At 46.0% G+C, this 9,798-nt stretch overlaps 1 protein-coding gene across 1 annotated transcript in view; it reads right to left on the minus strand.

The window, feature by feature from the left end:
* The window catches only part of PARP4 (poly (ADP-ribose) polymerase family, member 4), a 114,027-nt gene extending 111,103 nt beyond the window's left edge, over positions 1-2,924 (minus strand). Inside the window, 1 exon segment of the mRNA XM_011959151.1 lies at positions 2,852-2,924. The gene's annotated coding sequence lies outside the window, so the exon portion shown is untranslated.
* Between the last annotated feature and the right edge of the window lie 6,874 nt (positions 2,925-9,798).

Raw genomic sequence — 9,798 nt, forward strand, 5'->3', positions numbered from 1 at the left:
AGAGTGAATTTAATGGTATGTAAATTGTACCCCAGTACATTTTTAAATAGTACTTTTCGGATATATAATAGTTATACATATCAATAAAGTTGTTTTTAAAAAAGCACCTGATCCCTCCATCCAGAAATAACCCCACTGTTGATTGTGTGTGTTTTGAGACACACTCCCCCTGTCACCCAGGCTGGAGTGCAGTGGCACGATCTCAGCTCACTGCAACCTTCTGCCTTCCAGGTTCAAGTAATTCTTATGCCTCAGCCTCCAAGTAGCTGGGACTACAGGCACGTGCCACCATGCCCAGCTAATTGTTGTATTTTTAGTAGAGACGGGGTTTCACCACGTTGGCCAAGCTGGTCTAGAACTCCTGGCTCAAGTGATCCACCCACCTCTGCCTCCCAAAGTGCTAGGATTACAGTCATGAGCTGCTGCACCTGGCCCCCACTGTTGATATTTTAATATTTTTTCTGGTATTATTCTTTCTTGTATCATTGTATTTTCTAAATTAATATTCTATATTTAATGTTATAGCCAGTTGCTCTTATTTTACTTTTTAAATAGGACTTTCACCTTCACAGCTTATTTAGCTTTTACTGATATCCTCCCTATGTCAGTAAATATTCTTTGAAGGTGTTTTTAGTGGTTACATAAGCTTTGCGTTTATTTCATCCTTCCCCAAGTCATCAGATACTTGGTTACTTAAGTGTTCACTATTAGAAATACACTTTAATTAAAATGTTTGTACATATATTTTCTGGCCACATCTCTGTCGTAGTTTCCCTAGAGGTGATGACCAGAAGTGGAATTACTGAATCAAGGAGTATAAACATTTTTCAGCTTTTTAAACACTGTGGTAAAATATGCAGAAGATAAAATTTACCATCTTAACCATTTTAAGTGTACAGGTCAGTGGCATTAAGTACATACACACAGTTGTGAAATCAAAGGATAAACATTTTATTTTATTCGAGGCAGGGTGTGGCTGTGTATCCCAGGTTGGAGTGCAGTGATGCGGTCACTGTCACAGCTCACTGCAACCTCAACCTCCCTCCCAGCAATCCTTTCACCCCCGGCTCCTTAGTAGCTGGGACCCCAAGCCTGCACCACCATGACCAGCTATATTTTTGGAGTCAGGGTCTTACTATGTTGCCCAGGCTGGTCACAAAGTCCTGGGCTCAGGCGATCCTTCTGCCTCAGCCTCCCAGAGTGCTGGGGTTATAGGTGTGAACTGCCGTGCCCGGCCCAGAGTAAAAACATATTAAACATAAATCTGCAGTCTGCTCTTAGCGCCTGTGGCTGCGTGGGAGGTATGGAAAGGCACGCTTTCGGTTTCGTGAAATCTCAAGTCAGGCCTCGACTTCTCTCTTTCCACAGATTCATCTCTAGTCTCTCTAACCCAGGCCTCTTCTGGGTTAACAGCTCCTAACCGACATGCGCCACCAGTTCTTCCTTGTTTCAAAATGTTCTCTAAACAGAGTTAGTTCATGTTTTCATCAGCGCTGATTATGTAGACATGGGATGTGGCAGACACCGGGCTAGGGGCTGGTTATTCTCTAAGGCAAGTCTGCAGTCACTCCAGTCTGTCCCTCTTCCCAGCTTCTCCCCAAAATAGCATTCACAGAGTATCTTCCATCCAAAGACAGCAGGGCACAGCCCCGGTTCCTAAGAAGCCCTCAGCACACCGCCTCACAAACTCCTGGCTGCTCTGTCCACAAACCACTGGTGTAGGTGGAATCCAGGGGCTTCCTGCCTCACAGGTCTTTGACTTTAGCACTGGCAAAACCCCGAGGAGTCCCTTTCTGGGTAGCCTTGATTCTAGAGCCTCCGCCTTCCAAAGTGTGTGAGTCACCGCACGCTAAGATCACTTTTGATATACAGTGGGCATTCAATAAAAGCTTGCTTACTAAAAACTCTCACACGCATCCATTAAAGCCCAGGATTACCAAAAAGCCTTCTGACACTATTTGCATTTTGGACCCAAATGACATCAGTAATGCACCTCCCTAATGGGATTATTAAACCCTTAAACAACAAAGGTACTACTTTTATTTCCGCCGCTATGACCTACAGTAGCTCTACGCACACAGACAGGACCAAATGTGTACTTAACAAATGATCAAGCCAGATGTAATGAAAGAATCTGCAACATGCACATACTCGGAGCGAATTTCCCCTTTATCATAGCACTATGCTTGGATATTGTCACATAATTGTTGTCATTCAGCAGTCCAGAATCGAAAGGGCTTGGGCTTGAATATTTAGCAGCGCCTTGGTTTTCTAGAAGCTGAGATCTACCAACTCGACCCCTGGGTGAATCATTCGGCCCTCCCACCAGGAATTACTTAACTGAGTTAGAGGTTTTCAACTTTGGATCTCAACAAATACATTGTTTCTATCACGGTGTTCCCAATGACTCACGATGTCAGATGGTACTTCCTGATTACTCACCAAACCACCTTACTTTTGCACAATTTGAAACCTAACTTTAGGAAAGAAGGCCGTTTGGCATAAAGGAAACAAGAAACAGCACATTCTACCGCGAACCGCACCGCCCGGGGTCCGGAGACTTGGTGTGAGTGCCGGCTCCGGTGGGCGCCCCCCACGGCACCCAGTTTCTCGTCACCTGGGCTGCGCTGCGGGGCTGAGCGCAACGACCGCAACATCCGTCCCGAGAGCGCTGGCTGCACTAGCTCGTCCAGCCCACGCCTCACAGCGCCATCAGGCCCACAGCGCCGACGCCGCGCAGGACAAGGGCGCAGCCACTGGCGGAGAAGGCGCCGCGCAGAGCACACGGGCCACTTCCTGGCCAGGACGACAGGGACCTTTGGCAGCCCCCGACCCGGCCGCGCCCACGCACCTGCCGGAGGATCCCGCCGGCTCCCGGCGCTCCCCGATTCCGCGCTCCTCGCAGTCCGTGCTTCCGGATTCTAGGCTCTCCGTGCCCCGGGGGCTGGGCGGGCGCCACTGCGCCGGAACCCCGCCCCGCACCGGGCGAGCGCTGCGTCCCAAGCAGGGACGGTCACCAGAACGCGCCTGGAATCGGGTCCGCCCGGTGGGGAGAGGGACCCGGCCTCTGGCGGGGTTTCTCTTCCAAAATCAGCGGGAGGATTCAGGGCTTTGTTTCAGTTCATATTTCAGGAGGGATTTGGCCAATGAGGATTAATACAGAGCTCGGCTTTGGGCGAGGTGGGTGGATGGTGCTGTCCTTTAACTGAGAAATGGTGGAAGGGATTCACAAGGGCGGGAAAGAAAAAAATTTCAGAAAAGTTTGGGGAAACAGGAGAATAAGATAATAAATTTGCTTTCAGCCTTCCTGAGTTTGAAATTCGTGACAGTGTTTGTAAGCAGTTGGAAATATATTTATCCGCCATTCAAGGGTGGGGGGAGGTTGGAGATACAGATCTGCAATTCATGGAAATGGGAGTAAAGCGATGGTGAAGATTTAGATTTTCAGGATACTGAATAAAATGAGAATAGAAAGGATAGCGTAGAGAATAGAGTGGAAAGGGTTTGGTGTTGAATCCTGACTCCACAATTTATTACCAAGGGGCTTGGGGACAAGGTAGTTTACCAAGTTTCATCATTACAACATACTCTATAGGGTTGTCTAAGAAACAACAAGAGATTCTGGGGGAGGACAGAGACTGTGGTTTCCAGAGTTACCACATTATAATATTCAAAATGTCCAATCTTCAACAAAAATTAGGAGGCATGCATAAAAAAAAACCATGAAAAAATGGCCAATTCAAGGAAAAAATAAATGAACAGAAACTGTCCCTGAGCCGAGGAAGCGCAGATATAGGAATTATTAGACAAATACCCTAAATGAACTGTTTTAAACATCAACAAAAAGTGAAAGAAAACAGAAAAAGAACGGAAAGAAACAACCAGGAGAGCAAGGTCTCAAAAACAAATGAAGAATATGCAAAAGAATATACAAATAGTCAACGAACACGAAAAAATTTCAGCATCACTAATCATCAGAGAAGTGCAAATCAAAACTACAATGTGATACCATCTTAAACCAGTCAGAACAGTTATTATTAAAAAGTCAAGGAGGCCGGGCGCGGTGGCTCAAGCCTGTAATCCCAGCACTTTGGGAGGCCGAGACGGGCGGATCACGAGGTCAGGAGATCGAGACCATCCTGGCTAACACGGTGAAACCCCGTCTCTACTAAAAAAATACAAAAAACTAGCCGGGCGAACGTGGCGGGCGCCTGTAGTCCCAGCTACTCGGGAGGCTGAGGCAGGAGAATGGCGTAAACCCGGGAGGCGGAGCTTGCAGTGAGCTGAGATCCGGCCACTGCACTCCAGCCTGGGCGGCAGGGCGAGACTCTGTCTCAAAAAAAAAAAAAAAAAAGTCAAGGAATGACATACGCTGGAAAGGGTGCAGCGAAAAGGAAACACTTATACACTATTGGCGGGAAGGTAAATTAGTTCAACCACTGTGGAAAGCAGTTTGGAGATTTCTCAAAGAGCTGAAACAGAACTGCCATTCGACCTAGCTATCCCATTACTGGGTACACATCCAAAAGAAAAGAACTCATTCTACCAAAAAGACACATGCACTAGTATGTTCATGACAGCACTATTCACAATACCAAAGACACGGAATCAACTCAGGTGCCCATCAACCGTGGATTGGATAAAGAAAATGTGGTACATATGCACCATGGGATACTATGAAGCCATAAAAAGAATGAAATCATGTCGTTTGCAGCAACATGGACGCAACTGGAGGCCACTATCCTAAGTGAATTAATAAAGGAACAGGAAAACCAAATACCGCATGTTCAAATTTGTAAATGGGAGCTAAACACTGGGTACTCATGGATATAAGGATGGCAACAATAGACACTGGGGACTACTAGATGAGGAGGGAGGGAAAGGGGCAAGGGTTGAAAAACCTATTGGGTACAATGCTCAGTATCTGGGTGAGGGGCTCAATCATACCCCAAACCTCAGCACCACAAATTATACCTAAGTAACAAACCTGCACATGCACCCTCTGAATCAAAAATAAAAGTTGAAATTATTTTAACAATAAAGATTATTAATAAAGAGATAGAAATTATAAAAGGAATCAAACAAATTTTGGAACTGAAAAGAATCAAAGAAATTGTATAGTTAAAAAGTACAATAGGATGAGGCATGGTGGCTCATGCCTGTAAACCTACCATCTTGGAAGGCCAAGGCGGGAGGATTGAGGCTTAGAGTTTGCCTTGGCAACATATCAAGACCCCATCTCTACAAAAAAATTAAACTAACTGGGCATGGTGGCACATGCCTGTGACCCTAGCTACCCAGGAGGCTAAGGCAGGAGGATCACTTGAGGCCAGGAGTCCATGGCTGCAGTGAGCTATGATCACACTCGTGCACTCCAGCCTGGGTGACAGAGCAACACCTTATCTCTTAAAAAAAAAATGAAAAAAAAAAAGAAGAGTTTAAAAAGTACAATAACTTAAATGAAAAATTCACAAGTGATGCACAACAGATTTGAGCAGGTGAAAGAAGGAATGAGCAAAGTTGAAAACAATGGAAATTATTAAGTCTAAGGAGCAGAAAGTAAAAGAATGAAGAACCAAGTCCAAAAGAGTTGTGGACACCATCAAGTGTACCAGCATATGCACAATGGGAGTCCCAGAAAGAAATAAGAGGGTAAAAAGAATGGGAAGTGTGACTAAAGAAACAGTGGCCCCAACGTCCCAATTTGATAAAAGATACAATGTAACATTTCCAATAAGCTCAATGAACTTCAAGTGTGATATACTCAAGGAGTTCACAATATCATTATATTAATAATCAAACTGTTGAAAGCCAAAGAAAGAGAAGCTTAAAAGCAGCTAGACAGAAATGATCACTACATACAAAGGACCTTCCATAAGATTAACAGCCAATTTATTACCATGGAAGCCAGAAGGCAGTGGGATGATAAAAAGTGCCGAAAGAAAACAAGAAAACTGGCAACCATGAATTCTGTATCTGTCGAAACTATCCTGCAGAAATGATGGAGATGCCAGGCACAGTGACTCATGCCTGTAATCCCAGCATTTTGGGAGGCTGAGGCAGGTGGATTGCTTGAGCTCAGGAGTTCAACAACAGCCTGGGCAACATGGCAAAACTCCATCTCTACAAAAAAAATACAAAAATTAGCTGGGTGTGGTGGCACACACCTGTGGTCCCGGCTTCCTGGGAGGCTGAGGCAGGAGGAACACTTGAGCCCTGGAAGTTGAGGCTACAGTGAGTTGTGACTGTGCCACTGCCTTCCAGCCTGGGTGATAGAGTCATCACATCTAAAAAAAAAAGTGTAATAGAAACCTATAGAATGCTTGAAAAACCATCAAACTACTATGTAACTATTGCTGTTTTTAAAGAAACCAAAAGTACAAGTGTGAAAACTATTATGGTATTGCTCTGCTGTTATCACATCAAAGATTCAAGCTAGAAATCCTTTACTGTCTATTCAACATCATTGGTCAAGCATTCTAGAACGTAGATGTGATAATCCCTTTGTTGTATAGACCCATTAGGTTTCCAGTATCTTTTGTTGTAAGTTGAATGCACCAGCAATAGATTTACCTATATCAAAATGCCAAGATTTTTTTTAAAAGTCTCTTTGCACCCAACATTGTTGTTAGAAACTTCTTTACTGGCCAGGGGTGGTGGCTCATGCCTGTAATCCCAGCACTTTGGGAGGCCAAGGTGGGCAGATCACACAAGGTCAGGAATTCAAGACCAGCCTGACCAACATGGAGAAACCCTATCTCTACTAAAAACACAAAATTAGTTGGGCATGGTAGTGTGCGTCTGTAGTCCCAGCTACTCGGGAGGCTCAGGCAGGAGAATCACTTGAACTCAGGAAGTAAAGTTTGCAGTGAGCTGAGATCGCACCACTGGACTCCAGCCTGGGCAACAAGAGCGAAACGCCGTCTCAAAAATAAGAAACTTCTTTACTGAAGTAATTCTAGAAATCTCTTTCTGGCCTTGGTGAAGAACTTCACTCTTCCTGCTGGTGAAGCAGGGTGTAGGTTTTCTTGGGTTTGCCTAGAAGCCAGAAAACATGCATCTCCCCAACCTGCTGGAGTTCCCCTTTCTAGCCTGGATCACCTGGGCTTGGGGATCTGCCAGGTCTGTCCTGCAGACTCTGGCTGAGCAACAGTTGAAAGGAGTACTCAGACACAGGTATGCAGTGTTTAAGAGCAGCTAGGGGACTGCTGGGCACTAGTGGCCAAAGAGTGAGTGGTCTCAAACAGCTGGAACGGCTTGTTTTTATTCAGTACAGACATAATGCTAAAAGCCTGGAGGAAACACAATCTGCAGGTAATTAACATTGTTCCCCCTTCAGGGGGAACACCTGCGTGAATGATCAACAGTCAGCTCCTGGTCAACATAAGTAAACAAACCTGTTGTTAGTATTCAGTTTAAACTTCTGAGGTCTTACTGACTGGGATGTTAGTACATATCCAAGATATTTCCAAGGAGAGGACATCTGTACCTTTTCAGGTGCTATGATTAAGCCTCTTAACTGTGTATTCTTTTTGACCAAGGCATATAAATTCAAAAGTATTGGCTCTGTCGGGGCTGCCAGTAAGATGTCATCCACATAATGCATGATCTTGCAGTTAGGAAATTCTTTTCTACTGGGGAGCAAAGCCTGATTTACATGATACTGACACATAGTGGGATTGTTCAGTATTCCTTGAGGAAGTACTTTCCAGTGAAATTGGGGAGCTGGCCTTTCATTTTTGATAGCTGGTATTGTAAACGCTGTCCTGTTTTCCAAGACTAGCATAAAAGCAGTCTTTTAAGTCAATAATGACTATAGGCCAAACTCGAGGAATCACTGTGGGGAAGGGAGCCCCTGTTGAAGGGGCCCCACAGCTTGCAAATTAGCATTGATAGCATGTAAGTCATGCTCAAGTCTCCATTTAACAGACTTTTTGGGAATGATGAAAATGGGTGAATTCCAAGGGCTGTTTGCTGGTTCTATATGATCAGCTTTTAATTGTTCCTCAATGAATACATGGGTTTGTTGTAATTTCTACCCAAATTGGATCTTGAGACAGTCACGTCAGGGGTAGGGCAGGAATTACAACAGCGGCCACTATTAGAAAGGGCTCTGCATAGTGACCCCCCTCCCCATTGGGCTAATAGGTCCCATTCCCAAAGATGAACAGGGATTGGCATGATTCGAGGTTGTATAGCTGCTTTTCTTCCCTCCAAATCGCGACATGTTAGAGGGCGTGCACTCTGCTTGGCTATGTGCACTTCTCCAGTGCCAACACTTTTCTGTTTCTGAGCGACCCGTATGTTTTCCCAGCCAATTGATTCTGGTTGGCTTGTCGTTCACACAACTCATCATATTCTGCCCTGCAGACGAGGTACTGACTGGCCTCTGTAGTTGAGCTAGCACTGACCAGTCCCATGGGGTCATACAGACGTTGTCTGCTATGGCCTCAATTAATCCTCTTGTAATGGGCTAGCAGCTGTTTCCTCTAATGGTCTTCCTTATCTCTTTATAGGTGTTGAAAGTGATGGGCTCATACACCTGATTGCCTTGTGGATCTTGCATCACAAGGCAGGCCACGAGCTCCCCTTCTAATGCCGCTTGCCTAAGACAGGGTCCCATAACTGCCGTGTATCCCTTGTCTTTTATTCCAATGTATTGGGGAAGGGGGCTCAGGGAACCTGTCTCCTCTGTGGCACCTTTACCCAGTAACAGTGGGCCTGAGGGAGGAGGAGCTGCTAAGGTAGGTGATGGTTCCTCTTCCCTTTCCTTTTTAGGCTCTTCTGTGTAGAGTGGGGCCAAAGCAGCCCTGACTAAGGCCCATAACAGTACAGATGTTACTGGGACCCGTTGCTCTTGTGTGTGATGTCATTTAAGATTTCCCCCCACTTGCTCCCAGAGTTCGTGGTCTAACATGCCTTCTTCCAAGAACCATGGGTTATTGAAAACAACAGTTTGGCCAGATGCGGTGGCTCAAGCCTGTAATCCCAGCACTTTGGGGGGCCGAGACGGGCGGATCACAAGGTCAGGAGATCGAGACCATCCTGGCTAACACCGTGAAACCCCGTCTCTACTAAAAAAAATACAAAAAAACTAGCCGGGCGAGGTGGCGGGCGCCTGTAGTCCCAGCTACTCGGGAGGCTGAGGCAGGAGAATGGCGTAAACCCGGGAGGCGGAGCTTGCAGTGAGCTGAGATCCGGCCACTGCACTCCAGCCCGGGCGACAGAGTGAGACTCCATCTCACAAAAAAAGAAAACAACAGTTTGTATTAGGCCCCTTAATTGAGCCTCGGAGACCGAGGCTCTGCTAGCTTTAAGCAGCTGTTTCAATACTTACATATAGTGTTGCTGTTGAGCGGATAACTGTTGTCGCAAGATGAAACCCTAGGTTGAAAATTCCCTCAAACTTGGAAATCCTGAGCGGGCACCACTTACCGCGCTGTCTCTTCACCTTCGTTTTTGGGGGTTCTATCGTGATCCGTGGCAGCATTCCTCACACAGGGCACCGGCTGCCGGGTCTGTCCCACAGACCCTGGCCGAGCGATGGATGAAACGAGTACTCAGACGCAGGTATGCAGTGTAACAGCAGCTAGGGCGCCGCTCGGCACTAGTGGCCAGGGAGTGACTCAGGGGAACAGCTGAAGCTGCTTGCTTTTAGTCAGTACAGACATAATGCTGAAAGCCTGGAGCAAACACAACCTGTGGGTAATGAACGTTATTGTTCCCCTGGATGATCAAAGGTCAGCTGCTGGTCAATGTAAGTAAACAAGCCTGTTTAGGATAAATTCCCCTATGCTT

This window comes from Colobus angolensis, unplaced genomic scaffold (genome assembly GCF_000951035.1).
Source record: "Colobus angolensis palliatus isolate OR3802 unplaced genomic scaffold, Cang.pa_1.0 Scaffold113, whole genome shotgun sequence".
NCBI lineage: Eukaryota > Metazoa > Chordata > Mammalia > Primates > Cercopithecidae > Colobus > Colobus angolensis.